Consider the following 12,465-nt stretch of genomic DNA (forward strand, 5'->3'; position numbering starts at 1 on the left):
GTTCTTTATTTAAAAATAAATAAAACATACTCGATATTGGTTCAAAAAAACTATGAAATTTCGTAAATGTGGAAAGATCACCTCTGGGCACATGTGAAAATTCCTTGCGTGCATCTTCTCAAATTAGAAAAAGAAAAAACCAAGTCATGCCACACTCCCATCCTGTTATTCCAAAAGAGTTTTCAGTCCACCCACCACATGCATGACACCACCTGACAATTTTCCCCAACACGTGGGCCATTCCGCCAGGAGGTCTGGCAAGGACTCCACGGCTTCCTCCTGGCCTTCAATACCTGCAGTTTAAAGATTGCTGATCTTTTTAGTTTTGCCTGACTTGTAACATATTTACCATTTCCTGTATTCCAAGAAGAAACTTGATTGTGGGAGTAGAAAGTAATCTGTCAGTGTCAAGTCACAGTCAGAGCTTTAGAACTTGAACCAAATCCAGCTCCCAGAAGTGACTAAGAGCAACTTAGCAAGATCACACTTGAACTACCTCATCACTTTATCCAGGGCCGTGAGAACGAGGCTCACAAACTCTAATAAGGAATTCAAAATGCACTTCTTTTTTTTTTTTTTTTCATTTATTTTTATTAGTTGGAGGCTAATTACTTTACAATATTGTAGTAGTTTTTGCCATACATTGACATGAATCAGCCATGGATTTACATGTATTCCCCATCCCGATCCCCCCTCCCGCCTCCCTCCCCATCCCATCCCTCTGGGTCTTCCCGGTGCTTCCCTGAGCACTTGTCTCATGCATCCAACCTGGGCTGGTGATCTGTTTCACCCTTGATAGTACACTTGTTTCAATGCTATTCTCTCTGAACATCCCACCCTCGCCTTCTCCCACTGAGTCCGAAAGTCTGTTCTGTACATCTGTGTCTCTTTTTCTGTTTTGCATATTGGATTATCGTTACCATCTTTTAAAATTCCATATATATGCATTAGTATACTGTATTGGTCTTTATCTTTCTGGCTTACTTCACTCTGTATAATGGGCTCCAGTTTCATCCATCTCATTAGAACTGATTCAAATGAATTCTTTTTAACGGCTGAGTAATATTCCATGGTGTATATGTACCACAGCTTCCTTATCCATTCATCTGCTGATGGGTATCTAGGTTGCTTCCATGTCCTGGCTATAATAAACCGTGCTGCAATGAACACTGGGGTGCACGTGTCTCTTTCAGATCTAGTTTCCTCAGTGTGTATGCTCAGAAGTGGGATTGCTGGGTCATATGGCAGTTCTATTTCCAGTTTTTTAAGGAATCTCCACACTGTTCTCCATAGTGGCTGAACTAGTTTGCATTCCCACCAACAGTGTAAGAGGGTTCCCTTTTCTCCACACCCTCTCCAGCATTTATTGCTTATAGACTTTTGGATAGCAGCCATCCTGACTGGCGTGTAATTGGTACCTCGTTGTGGTTTTCATTTGCATTTCTCTGATAATGAGTGATGTTGAGCATCTTTTCATGTGTTTGTTAGCCATCTGTATGTCTTCTTTGGAGAAATGTCTGTTTAGTTCTTTGGCCCATTTTTGATTGGGTCATTTATTTTTCTGGAATTGTGCTGCAGGAGCTGCTTGTATATTTTTGAGACTAATCCTTTGTCTGTTGCTATTATTTTCTCCCATTCTGAGGGCTGTCTTTTCACCTTGCTTATAGTTTCCTTTCTTGTGCAAAAGCTTTTAAGTTTCATTAAGTCCCATTTGTTTATTTTTGCTTTTATTTCCAATATTCTGGGAGGTGGGTCATAGAGGATCCTGCTGTGATTTATGTCAGAGAGTGTTTTGCCTATGTTCTCCTCTAGGAGTTTTATAGTTTCTGGTCTTACATTTAGCTCTTTAATCCATTTTGAGTTTATTTTTGTGTATGGTGTTAGGAGGTGTTCTAGTTTCATTCTTTTACAAGTGGTTGACCAGTTTTCCCACCACCACTTGTTAAAGAGGTTGTCTTTTTTCCATTGTATATCCTTGCCTCCTTTGTCGAAGATAAGGTGTCCGTAGGTACATGGATTTATCTCTGGGCTTTCTATTCTGTTCCATTGATCTATATTTCTGTCTTTGTGCCAGTACCATACTGTCTTGATGACTGTGGCTTTGTAGTAGAGCCTGAAGTCAGGCAGGTTGATTCCTCCAGTTCCCTTCTTCTTTCTCAAGATTGCTTTGGCTATTTGAGGTTTTTTGTATTTCCATACAAATTGTTAAATTCTTTGTTCTAGTTCTGTGAAAAATACTGTTGGTAGCTTGATAGGGATTGCATTGCACTTCTTAGAACCAACACCAGGGCTGTGATCAAGAGGAAATAGGAAAAGAAAACAGAGTGAATACTGGAGGGCAAAGGGATTAACTATGCTTGTCTCTGTGAGTTGTCACACCCTTTTTGGAGCCAGGCCTTCAGCGCCCCAACCACTATGAGGGGGACAGCAACCAGAGTGGGCAACACTCAACATACATATCTGCAGGCTTGGGGGAGACCCTCAGAAGATGGGAGGTCCTTGCTTGCGGGAGCTGTGCCCACACTCCCCAACGTACAACTCTTATCATCATAAGAAGTTTTCAGAAACCTAAGAGTCCTTCTGGTCTTGTCTATCACTCAGCAACACTGCTGTTGTTCAGACACTAAGTTGTGTCTGGCTCTTTGTGACCTCAGGGACTGCAGCACACCAGGCTTCCCTGTCCTGCACCACCTCCCAGAGCTTGCTCAAACTCATGTCCATTGAGTTGGTGATGCCATCCAACCATCTCATCCTCTGTTGCCCCCCTCATCTCCTGCACTCAATCTTTCCCAGCGCCAGGGTCTTTTCCAGTGAGTCAGCTCTTCAATAAGGACATGTTGATTTAAAGGCCTTTCTTGCACTGTTGGTGGGAATGCAAACTAATACAGCCGCTATGGAGAACAGTGTGGAGATTCCTTAAAAAACTGGAAATAGAACTGCCATATGACCCAGCAATCCCACTTCTGAGCATACACACCGAGGAAACTAGATCTGAAAGAGACACGTGCACCCCAGTGTTCATTGCAGCATTGTTTATAATAGCCAGGACATGGAAGCAACCTAGATGCCCATCAGCAGACGAACGGATAAGGAAGCTATGGTACATATACGCCATGGAATATTACTCAGCTGTTAAAAAGAATTCATTTGAATCAGTTCTAATGAGATGGATGAAACTGGAGCCCATTATACAGAGTGAAGTAAGCCAGAAAGATAAAGACCAATACAGTATACTAATGCATATATATGGAATCTAGAAAGATGGTAACGATAACCCTATATGCAAAACAGAAAAAGAGACACAGATGTACAGAACAGAGTTTACGACTCTGTGGGAGAAGGCAAGGGTGGGATGTTTTGAGCATCGAAACATGTATATTATCTAGGGTGAAACAGATCATCAGCCCAGGTTGGATGCATGAGACAAGTGCTTGGGCCCGGTGCACTGGGAAGACCCAGAGGAATCGGGTGGAGAGGGAGATGGGAGGGGGGATCGGGATGGGGAACACATGTAAATCCATGGCTGATTCATGTCAATGTATGACAAAAACCACTACAATATTGTTAAGTAATTAGCCTCCAACTAATGAAAATAAATGGAAAAAAATTAAAAAAAAAAAAAAAAGAAAAGACCTTTCTCCTGTGTATCAGCCTCATTTCTGGAATAACTCCTTATGTCACCTCTACCCCTAACTGGTCCATCACTGTTGTTAGATGTCCATGTCCTATTTATCATTCAAGACCTAAGTCAAAGGCTACTTTTCCAGGGCAGTTTCCACAATTGGATGAAAAGGTTCTTCACTTTGAACTCCCATAAGACTTGGCTTTTCATATCACATAAGAACCTGTACTAGTCTTTTTCTGTACAGTGCCTGATGGAGGCCAAATGTTCAAGAACATGTGGCAGATGACTCAACCAATCCAAGTCACCATTGGTTACTCTCACCCCTCATTCCCCATTTCTTTTAGCCACTAACTCTCTTACACACTTTGCTTCCAACTCATTTCTCTGTCTCCCATCACAGCTGCCCTGCCCTCAGTTCTCATAACTCCCATGTCTGCATTAATACAGTACTTTTCTGATGCCTTGTCAGCCCATCGCAGGCATGGAGGTGGAGGTTGCGGGGAGAGAGGGTGGGACAAACTCAGAGAGTAGTATTGAACATACATGCACCACCATGTGTGAAACAGATAGCTAGTGGGAAGCTGCCGTATAGCATGGGGAGCTCTGCTTGTTCTGTGAGGATGTAGGTGGGTGGGATGGGGAGCTGGAGGGAGGGAGGGAAGCTCAAGAAGGAGGGGATAAATTATACATATAGCTGATTCACTTCATTGTACAGCAAAATCTAGCATAACATTGCAAAGCAATTATATTCCAATAAAAAAAATTTTAAGAATATTATGATAATGATATGGAGAAACTTGTTGTCTGTTGTTCTGTTTGTTTGGTACCCAAGGAGAGGAAAATAAGATATAGACCAGTTTACCTTCCCTATGGGGTCTTTTTTGAAAAAACTAGAAAAGATCTCTTGGTAGGAGCTAGATCTTAAGAGAAGTCATAAATGACAGAGAGGAAAAAATGAATGAGTATAGAAGGGTTACAGAAAGAGAGTGAGGTAAAGAGATTTGGGGGAAACAACCCTGAGTTTGAAATTTTAGAGAAAGGAAAAAATTAAAATTCAGTTCGGTTCAGTTCAGTTCAGTCACTCAGTCGTGTCTGACTCTTTGCGACCCCATGAACCACAGCACGCCAGGCCTCCCTGTCCATCACCAACTCCCAGAGTCCGCCCAAACCCATGTTCATTGAGTCAGTGATGCCATCCAACCATCTCATCCTCTGTTGTCCCCTTCTCCTCCTGCCCTCAATCTTTCCCAGCATCAGGGTCTTTTCAAATGAGTCAGCTCTTCGCATGAGGTGGCCAAAATATTGGAGTTTCAGTTTCAACATCAGTCCTTCCAATGAACACCCAGGACTGATCTCCTTCAGGATGGATTGGTTGATTCTCCTTGCAGTCCAAGGGACTCTCAAGAGGCTTCTCCTACACCACAGTTCAAAAGCATCAATGCTTTGATGCTCAGCTTTCTTTATAGTCCAACTCTCACATCCATACATGGACACTGGAAAAACCATAGACTTGACTAGACAGACCTTTGTTGGCAAAGTAATGTCTCTGCTTTTTAATATGCTGTCTAGGTTGGTCATAACTTTCCTTCTAAGGAGTAAGCGTCTTTTAATTTCATGGCTGCAAACACCATCTGCAGTGATTTTGGAGCTCCCCCAAAATAAAGTCAGCCACTGCTTCCACTGTTTCCCCATCTATTTACCATAAAGTGATGGGAATGGATGCCATGATCTTAGTTTTCTGAATGTTGAGTTTTAAGCCAACTTTTTCACTCTTCTCTTTCACTTTCATCAAGAGGCTCTTTAGTTCTTCTTCACTTTCTGCCATAAAGGTGGTGTCATCTGCATATCTGAGGTTATTGATATTTCTCCTGGCAATCTTGATTCCAGCTTGTGCTTCCTCCAGCCCAACATTTCTCATGATGTACTCTGCATATAAGTTAAATAAGCAGGGTAACAATATATAGCCTTGACATACTCCTTTTCCTATTTGGAACCAGTCTGTTGTTCCATGTCCAGTTCTGACTGTTGCTTCCTGACCTGCACACAGGTTTCTCGAGAGGCAGGTCAGGTGGTCTGGTATTCCCATCTCTTTCAGAATTTTCCACAGTCTATTATGATCCACACAGTCAAAGGCTTTGGCACAGTCAATAAAGCAGAAATAGATGCTTTTCTGGAACTCTCTTGCTTTTTCGATGATTCGGCAGATGTTGACAATTTGATCTCTGGTTCTTCTGCCTTTTCTAAAACCAGCTTGAACATCTGGAAGTTCACCATTCACATGTTGCTGAAGCCTGGTTTGGAGAATTTTGAGCATCACTTTACTAGCATGTGAGATGAGTGCAATTGTGCGGTAGTTTGAACATTCTTTGGCATTGCCTTTCTTTGGGACTGGCATGAAAACTGACCTTTTCCAGTCCTGTGGCCACTGCTGAGTTTTCCAAATTTGCTGGCATATTGAGTGCAGCACTTTCACAGCATCATCTTTCAGGATTTGAAATAGCTCAACTGGATTTCCATCACCTCCACTAGCTTTGCTCATAGTGATGCTTCCTAAGGCCCACTTGACTTCTCATTCCAGGATGTCTGGCTCTAGGTGAGTGATCACACCATAGTGATTATCTGGGTCGTGAAGATCTTTTTTGTACAGTACTTCTGTGTATTCTTGCCACCTCTTCTTAATATCTTCTGCTTCTGTTAGATCCCTAACATTCCTCTCCTTTATTGAGCCCATCTTTGCATGAAATATTCCCTTGGTATCTCTAATTTTCTTGAAGAGAATATTTCTAGTCTTTCCCCTTCTATTGTTTTCTTCTATTTCTTTGCATTGATCGCTGAGGAAGGCTTTCTTATCTCTCCTTGCTATTCTTTGGAACTCTGCATTCAAATGGGTATATCTTTCCTTTTCTCCTTTGCTTTTCACTTCCCTTCTTTTCACAGCTATTTGTAAGGCCTCCTCAGACAGCCATTTTGCTTTTTTGCATTTCTTTTCCTGGGGATGGTCCTGATTCCTGTCTCCTGTACAATGTCACAAACCTCCATCCATAGTTCATCAGGCACTCTGTCTATCACATCTAGTCCCTTAAATTCTCACTTCCACTGTATAGTCATAAGGGATTTGATTTAGGTCATACCTGAATGGTCTAGTGGTTTTCTCCACTTTCTTCAATTTCAGTCTGAATTTGGCAATAAGTTCATGATCTGAGCCACAATCAGCTTCCTGTCTTGTTTTTGCTGCCTGTATAGAGCTTCTCCATCTTTGGCTGCAAAGAATATAATCAGTCTGATTTCAGTGTCAACCATCTGGTGATGTCCATGTGTAGAGTCTTCTCTTGTGTTGTTGGAAGAGGTTGTTTGCTATGACCACTGCGTTCTCTTGGCATAACTCTATTAGCCTTTGCCCTGCTTCATTCTGTACTCCAAGGCCAAATTTGCCTATTACTCCAGGTGTTTGTTGACTTCCTACTTTTGCATTCCAGTCCCCTATAATGAAAAGGACATCATTTTTGGGTGTTAGTCCTAGAAGTTCTTGTAGGTCTTCATACAACTGTTCAACTTCAGCTTCTTCAGCGTTACTGGTCGGGGCATAGACTTGGATTACTGTGATATTGAATGGTTTGCCTTGGAAATGAAAAGAGATCATTCTGTCATTCTTGAGATTGCATCCAAGTACTGCATTTTGGATTCTTTTGTTGACTATGATGGCTACTCCATTTCTTCTAAGGGATTCCTCCCCCACAGTAGTAGATATAATGGTGATCTGAGTTAAATTCACTCTTGTCATTTCCTGTTTGACCACTTCCAATTTGCCTTGATTCATGGACCTAACATTCCGGGTTCCTGTGCAATATTGCTCTTTACAGCATTGAACCTTGCTTCTATCACAAGTCCCGTCCACAAATGGGTGTTGTTTTTGCTTTGGCTCCATCCCTTCATTCTTTCTGGAATTATTTCTCCACTGATCTCCAATAGCATATTGGGCACCTACTGACCTGGGGAGTTCATCTTTCAGTGTCCTATCTTTTTGCCTTTTCATACTGTTTATTGGGGTTCTCAAGGCAAGAATACTGAAGTGGTTTGCCATTCTCTTCTCCAGTGGACCACATTCTGTCAGACCTTAATTTCTCTTTAATTTTTACAATTTGGCATTAAGTTCTTTGTAAAACTTCCATTTCCTCTCAAGATGTACCTTCCTTTGATATTAAATTGGCCTCCTTCATCATAATAATGACTATTAACCATTGAATGTTCTCTAGAAAACAGTTTACTTACCTATGCATCATCTTAGGGGTACAGTATTTCTATACCTCTCTTAGAGACAAGAGATTTAGGGAATTGAGTAAGTTGTTCCTTGTCACCCAACTAATAACATCAGAGCTGGGATTTGAACCCAGATCACTCCAGACATACAGTTCATGCTGCTTCTCCATCACCTGCCTCTTCTATATTGATCAGAAAAGGAGAAAGATGAGGATTATCACGGCACACCTTACTATCAAGTGTACTAAGTCACCCTTGCCCAAGTTCGTATAGCTAGAATTCTGCAGTAGAATGAGAATTTCAATACTGATCTACCTTATTCTGAAATCCGAACTTCTTCAACTTTCTGCTTTCATTTCCACCTTAACAACCTTGCTTCTCTCTGTTTCCTTATAACATTTCCCAGTCTTTCATGGTGGTGTCAGAGAAGACTTTTGAGAGTCCCTTGGACAGCAAGGAGATCAAACTAGTCAATCCTAAAGGAAACCAACACTGAATATTCATTGGAACGGCTGATGCTTAAACTGAAGATCCAATACTTTGGCCAGCTGATGCAAAGAGCTGACTCATTAGAAAAGAACCTGATGCTGGGAAAGATTGAAGGCAGGAGGAGAAGAGGATGACAGAGGACAAGATGGTCTGATGGCATCACTGACTCCATGGATATGAGTTTGAGTAAACTCCAGGAGATGGTGAAGGACAGGGAAGTCTGGCGTGCTGCCATCCATGGGGTCACAAAGAGTAGGACACAACTGAGCAAATGAACAACGACAACAACAATGTCCAGACAATGGAATACATTCTTATCTCAGCATCTGTGGAGGATTCCAGGGCCCATCACGAATACCAAAGTTCCTAGATGCTCAAGTCCCACACTTAAATTACTGCACTATTTGTTTATAATCTACATACATCCTCTTATACACCTTAAATCATCTCTAGATTATTTATAATGCCTAATGCAATGTAAATTGCTCTGTAGTTACTGATTTGTAGCAAATTCAAATTTTACTTTTTGTAAATTTCTGGAACTTTTTTCTGAATATTTTCCATCCACTGATTAGTTGAGTTCACAGATGCTGAACCCAAGGATATGTAGGGTCAACTGTAATGGTGCCAAAAAGAAATGAATTATCAAGCCACAGAAAAGACCTGGAGGAACAAATGTATTGCTAAGTGAATGAAGCCAATATGAAAAGGATAAATACTGTATAATTCCAAGTATATGACACTCTGGAAAAGGTAAACTATGGCAACAGTAAAAAAAAAAAAAAAAGACAGTGGTTGACAAGGGTTTTAGGTGTTGGGAGAGATGAACAGGTGTAGCACAGAGAATTTTAGGGGCAGTGAAAATGCTCTGTATGATACTGTCATAATGGATACATGTCGTTATACATTTATCAAGGCCCATAGAATGTATAACACCAAGAGTGGATCCTAGCATAAACTATGAACTTGGAGTGATAATCATGTGTCCATCTGGGTTCATGAATTATAGCAAATGCACCATTTTGTTGAATTTGTAGGGGCAGGGAATATATGGAAAAATCTCTCTACCTTCCTCTCAATTTGGCTGTGACCCTAAAACTGCTCAAAAAAATTGTCTGAAAAAAAAAATGTTGGGTCTGTGGACATTAGGTGCATGTTTCTGAGGAAACAGGCCATAGCTTTCATCAGAGACTTTAAGGGTTCTCTCAGGGAATGGCAAACCACTCCAGTATTCTTAGCCTAGAGAATTCTATGAACAGAGGCTACAGTCTATGGTGTCGCAAAGAGTCAGACATGACTGAGCAGCTAGCACTTTCACTTTCAACTCCAAAGAGTTGAAGAATCACTGCCTTGGCGCATTTCTGCAATTTTAAAAAATTTTCTCGGAAAAAAAAAAATCTGTGCTTATTTGTTTAAATTCATTTCCCTGAACCCACCATACAAAGGACTGTCAACTCCCCAAAGGATTTTCTGCAGCACAAAATGGGCTCTGAGTGGTTTCCTTGGATAGAATTACAGATTCCTATGATTCGAGTTGGTAATTTCCTAGCCTGGGCACCACCCTCCTTTCCTTTATCCTCATTCAGATAATCCTGCTAAACACAATTCCCCCTCCTTCGAAAATCTGATATGCTGTTCCCGGGGCCTTTATCTCTAGATTTCCCCATTCTGCCTGGCTGAGCAGGTAGTTTCCTGGGGCTGGGACCAGAGCCCAGTTTATCCTGGTGGTGATGTTTTTTTGTGTTTTTGTTTTCGTTTGTTTCAATTCCCCAAAAGAAAAACTCAGACCGATTGGGAAACATAAAGAATGTGGACCTACTTTATTCCTATCATCTATCTTTACCAATTCAGAGCTTCAAATCAGAAATGCAAAATTGGTTTGGAAGGAAAAGGATAGAATGTTCAAATCCACAGTAAAATTTTAGTGTTGTGACTTCATGCCCACTCCCTCCCCCACCACCCCTGGAAAATTCTACCAAGCATTTTTACAGTTTTGATGTCAAAAATGATGTAATATCAAGAATTGTTCTTATATATAAATAATTATCATAAGTAATTGTGCATCAGTAATTCTCTGTAAGAGAGGAATACAGAAGGAGCACAATGATTTCCCGGGTCACTGATTACTTGGCATGAAAGTAACAATATTAGAAACACAGTATCGCAGAGTGGGAAGGAGGACCTAACCTTTCCCAAACCCTCTCAGAGAACATCTGTAGCCATGAGTAGTTCACCACTTCACTTACAGCCCATTTCACTGCTGAGTGGCTGCTTCTTACACTGAGTAAAATCTCTTTCTACCTGTTGGTTCTTATTTTACCCTATAGTTAGAGAGGCAGTTAGTCTTCTCTTATGTGACAGCTCTCCTTTAAATAGGAAAAAATCAGTTTTCTATTTTCAATCATCTGCTGCTGCTAAGTCGCTTCAGTCGTGTCCGACTCTGTGCGACCCATAGACGGCAGCCCACCAGGCTCCCCCGTCCCTGGGATTCTCCAGGCGAGAACACTGGAGTGGGTTGCCATTTCCTTCTCCAATGCATGAAAGTGAAAAGTGAAAGTGAAGTCGCTCAGTCGTGTCCGACTCTTCGCGACCCCATGGACTGCAGCCTACCAGGCTCCTCCGTCCATGGGATTTTCCAGGCAAGAGTACTGGAGTGGGGTGCCATTGCCTTCTCCGAATCATCTGCTGCAAATTATAATTACAGATCTAGGAAGTTTAGTTCTGCTTTTTTAAAGATAATACTACAGAATTTATTCACTCAACTCAACAAATAAACCAACCACACAGCAAACAGTTTGATAAAATCTTAAAAACTAATTAGCTTTAGAGTCAGGAGAAGTTTTTTCTTAAGCCAAAGTGCACCACCAAATTCAAGACACACACATGCTCGTTTCTTACTTGAATCACTATTTTTCTAATTTTATATACCACTTTCTTAGCTGCAACACCAAGAACATGTGGGTACATCGGTGCAGTCAGCAAGTTGTGTCTGACCCTTGCGACCCCATGGACAGTAGCCCACTAGGTTCCAACTGTCCATGGGATTTCCCAGGCAAGAATACTGGAATGAGTTGCCATTTCCTTCTCCAGTAGGTATATTATACGGAAGTAGTTTTCCTGGCTAGATGCCTAAGATAAATAATACACAAACAGTTTAGATAAGCCAACTACCACCTGCTCTGAAAAGAATTTTGCTTCTACAGAAAGAAAAAAGAAAAGTAAATAAAGACCAAAGTTGTGGACACATTTAAATGGAACACAACTGAAGATTTGCCCACTGGCTTCATGGATCAAGGTGTAGAAACTATTTCTGGACTCAGCAGCAGGCTCTCAACCCCTCACTGAAATATGACATCTGCCAAGACAGCTTTGTTGCAGAAAGCTGACAACAGTTTCTGCTGGTTGTGTAGTTCAGGGGCCCCCACAGGCAAGATGGAGACTCTCCATTCAGCACCTTGACACCCTCATTTTCTTTCCAGTAGGAAATGATCCACTGAAAGGGTCCAATCAACTCTGCCACACCTCTCTGCCTCCCAGCTGCAACTCCCCCAGGAGAGACAAAAAGGAGAAACTGATGGCTAGTTTCTCATTTTATTCTTTAGAAGCCACCATGAATTCCAAGTTCGGGTAAGTGCAGACACAGTCAGAACACACTAGTCCTTAAGTGCTGGGGATTCTCTCTCCCTGGTGTCCTGGGGATCTGGGTAAGTGAAGTTAGGGACGGGAGGCAGGTGAGGGGAGAGGGGCTGTGATATTGGGCTTGAAGTTGAGTGGACAAAGGAGGGCAAGGTGGGTTTCCTGGTAAGAAAGTCAGAGGTCTTCGAGATGGCACTTGAGATGAGGGGCAGTACGTAGGAAATTGCTACATGATTTGGGAATCAGAAATATGCTTGATGGCTACATAGTTTTTCTTTCATTTGGGCAAGATGATTTCCTTAAAAGTACATTTGTAAATAGGATCAATGGTGTATATATATGTCAGTTCCAATCTCCCAATTCATCTCAATCCTGACTTCTCCCTTGGTAGCCACACCTTTGGTCTCTAGGTCTGTGTCTCTATTTCTGCTTTGTAAATAAGAGTGTCTATATCAATT

Source organism: Dama dama, chromosome 8 (genome assembly GCF_033118175.1).
Source record: "Dama dama isolate Ldn47 chromosome 8, ASM3311817v1, whole genome shotgun sequence".
Lineage (NCBI taxonomy): Eukaryota > Metazoa > Chordata > Mammalia > Artiodactyla > Cervidae > Dama > Dama dama.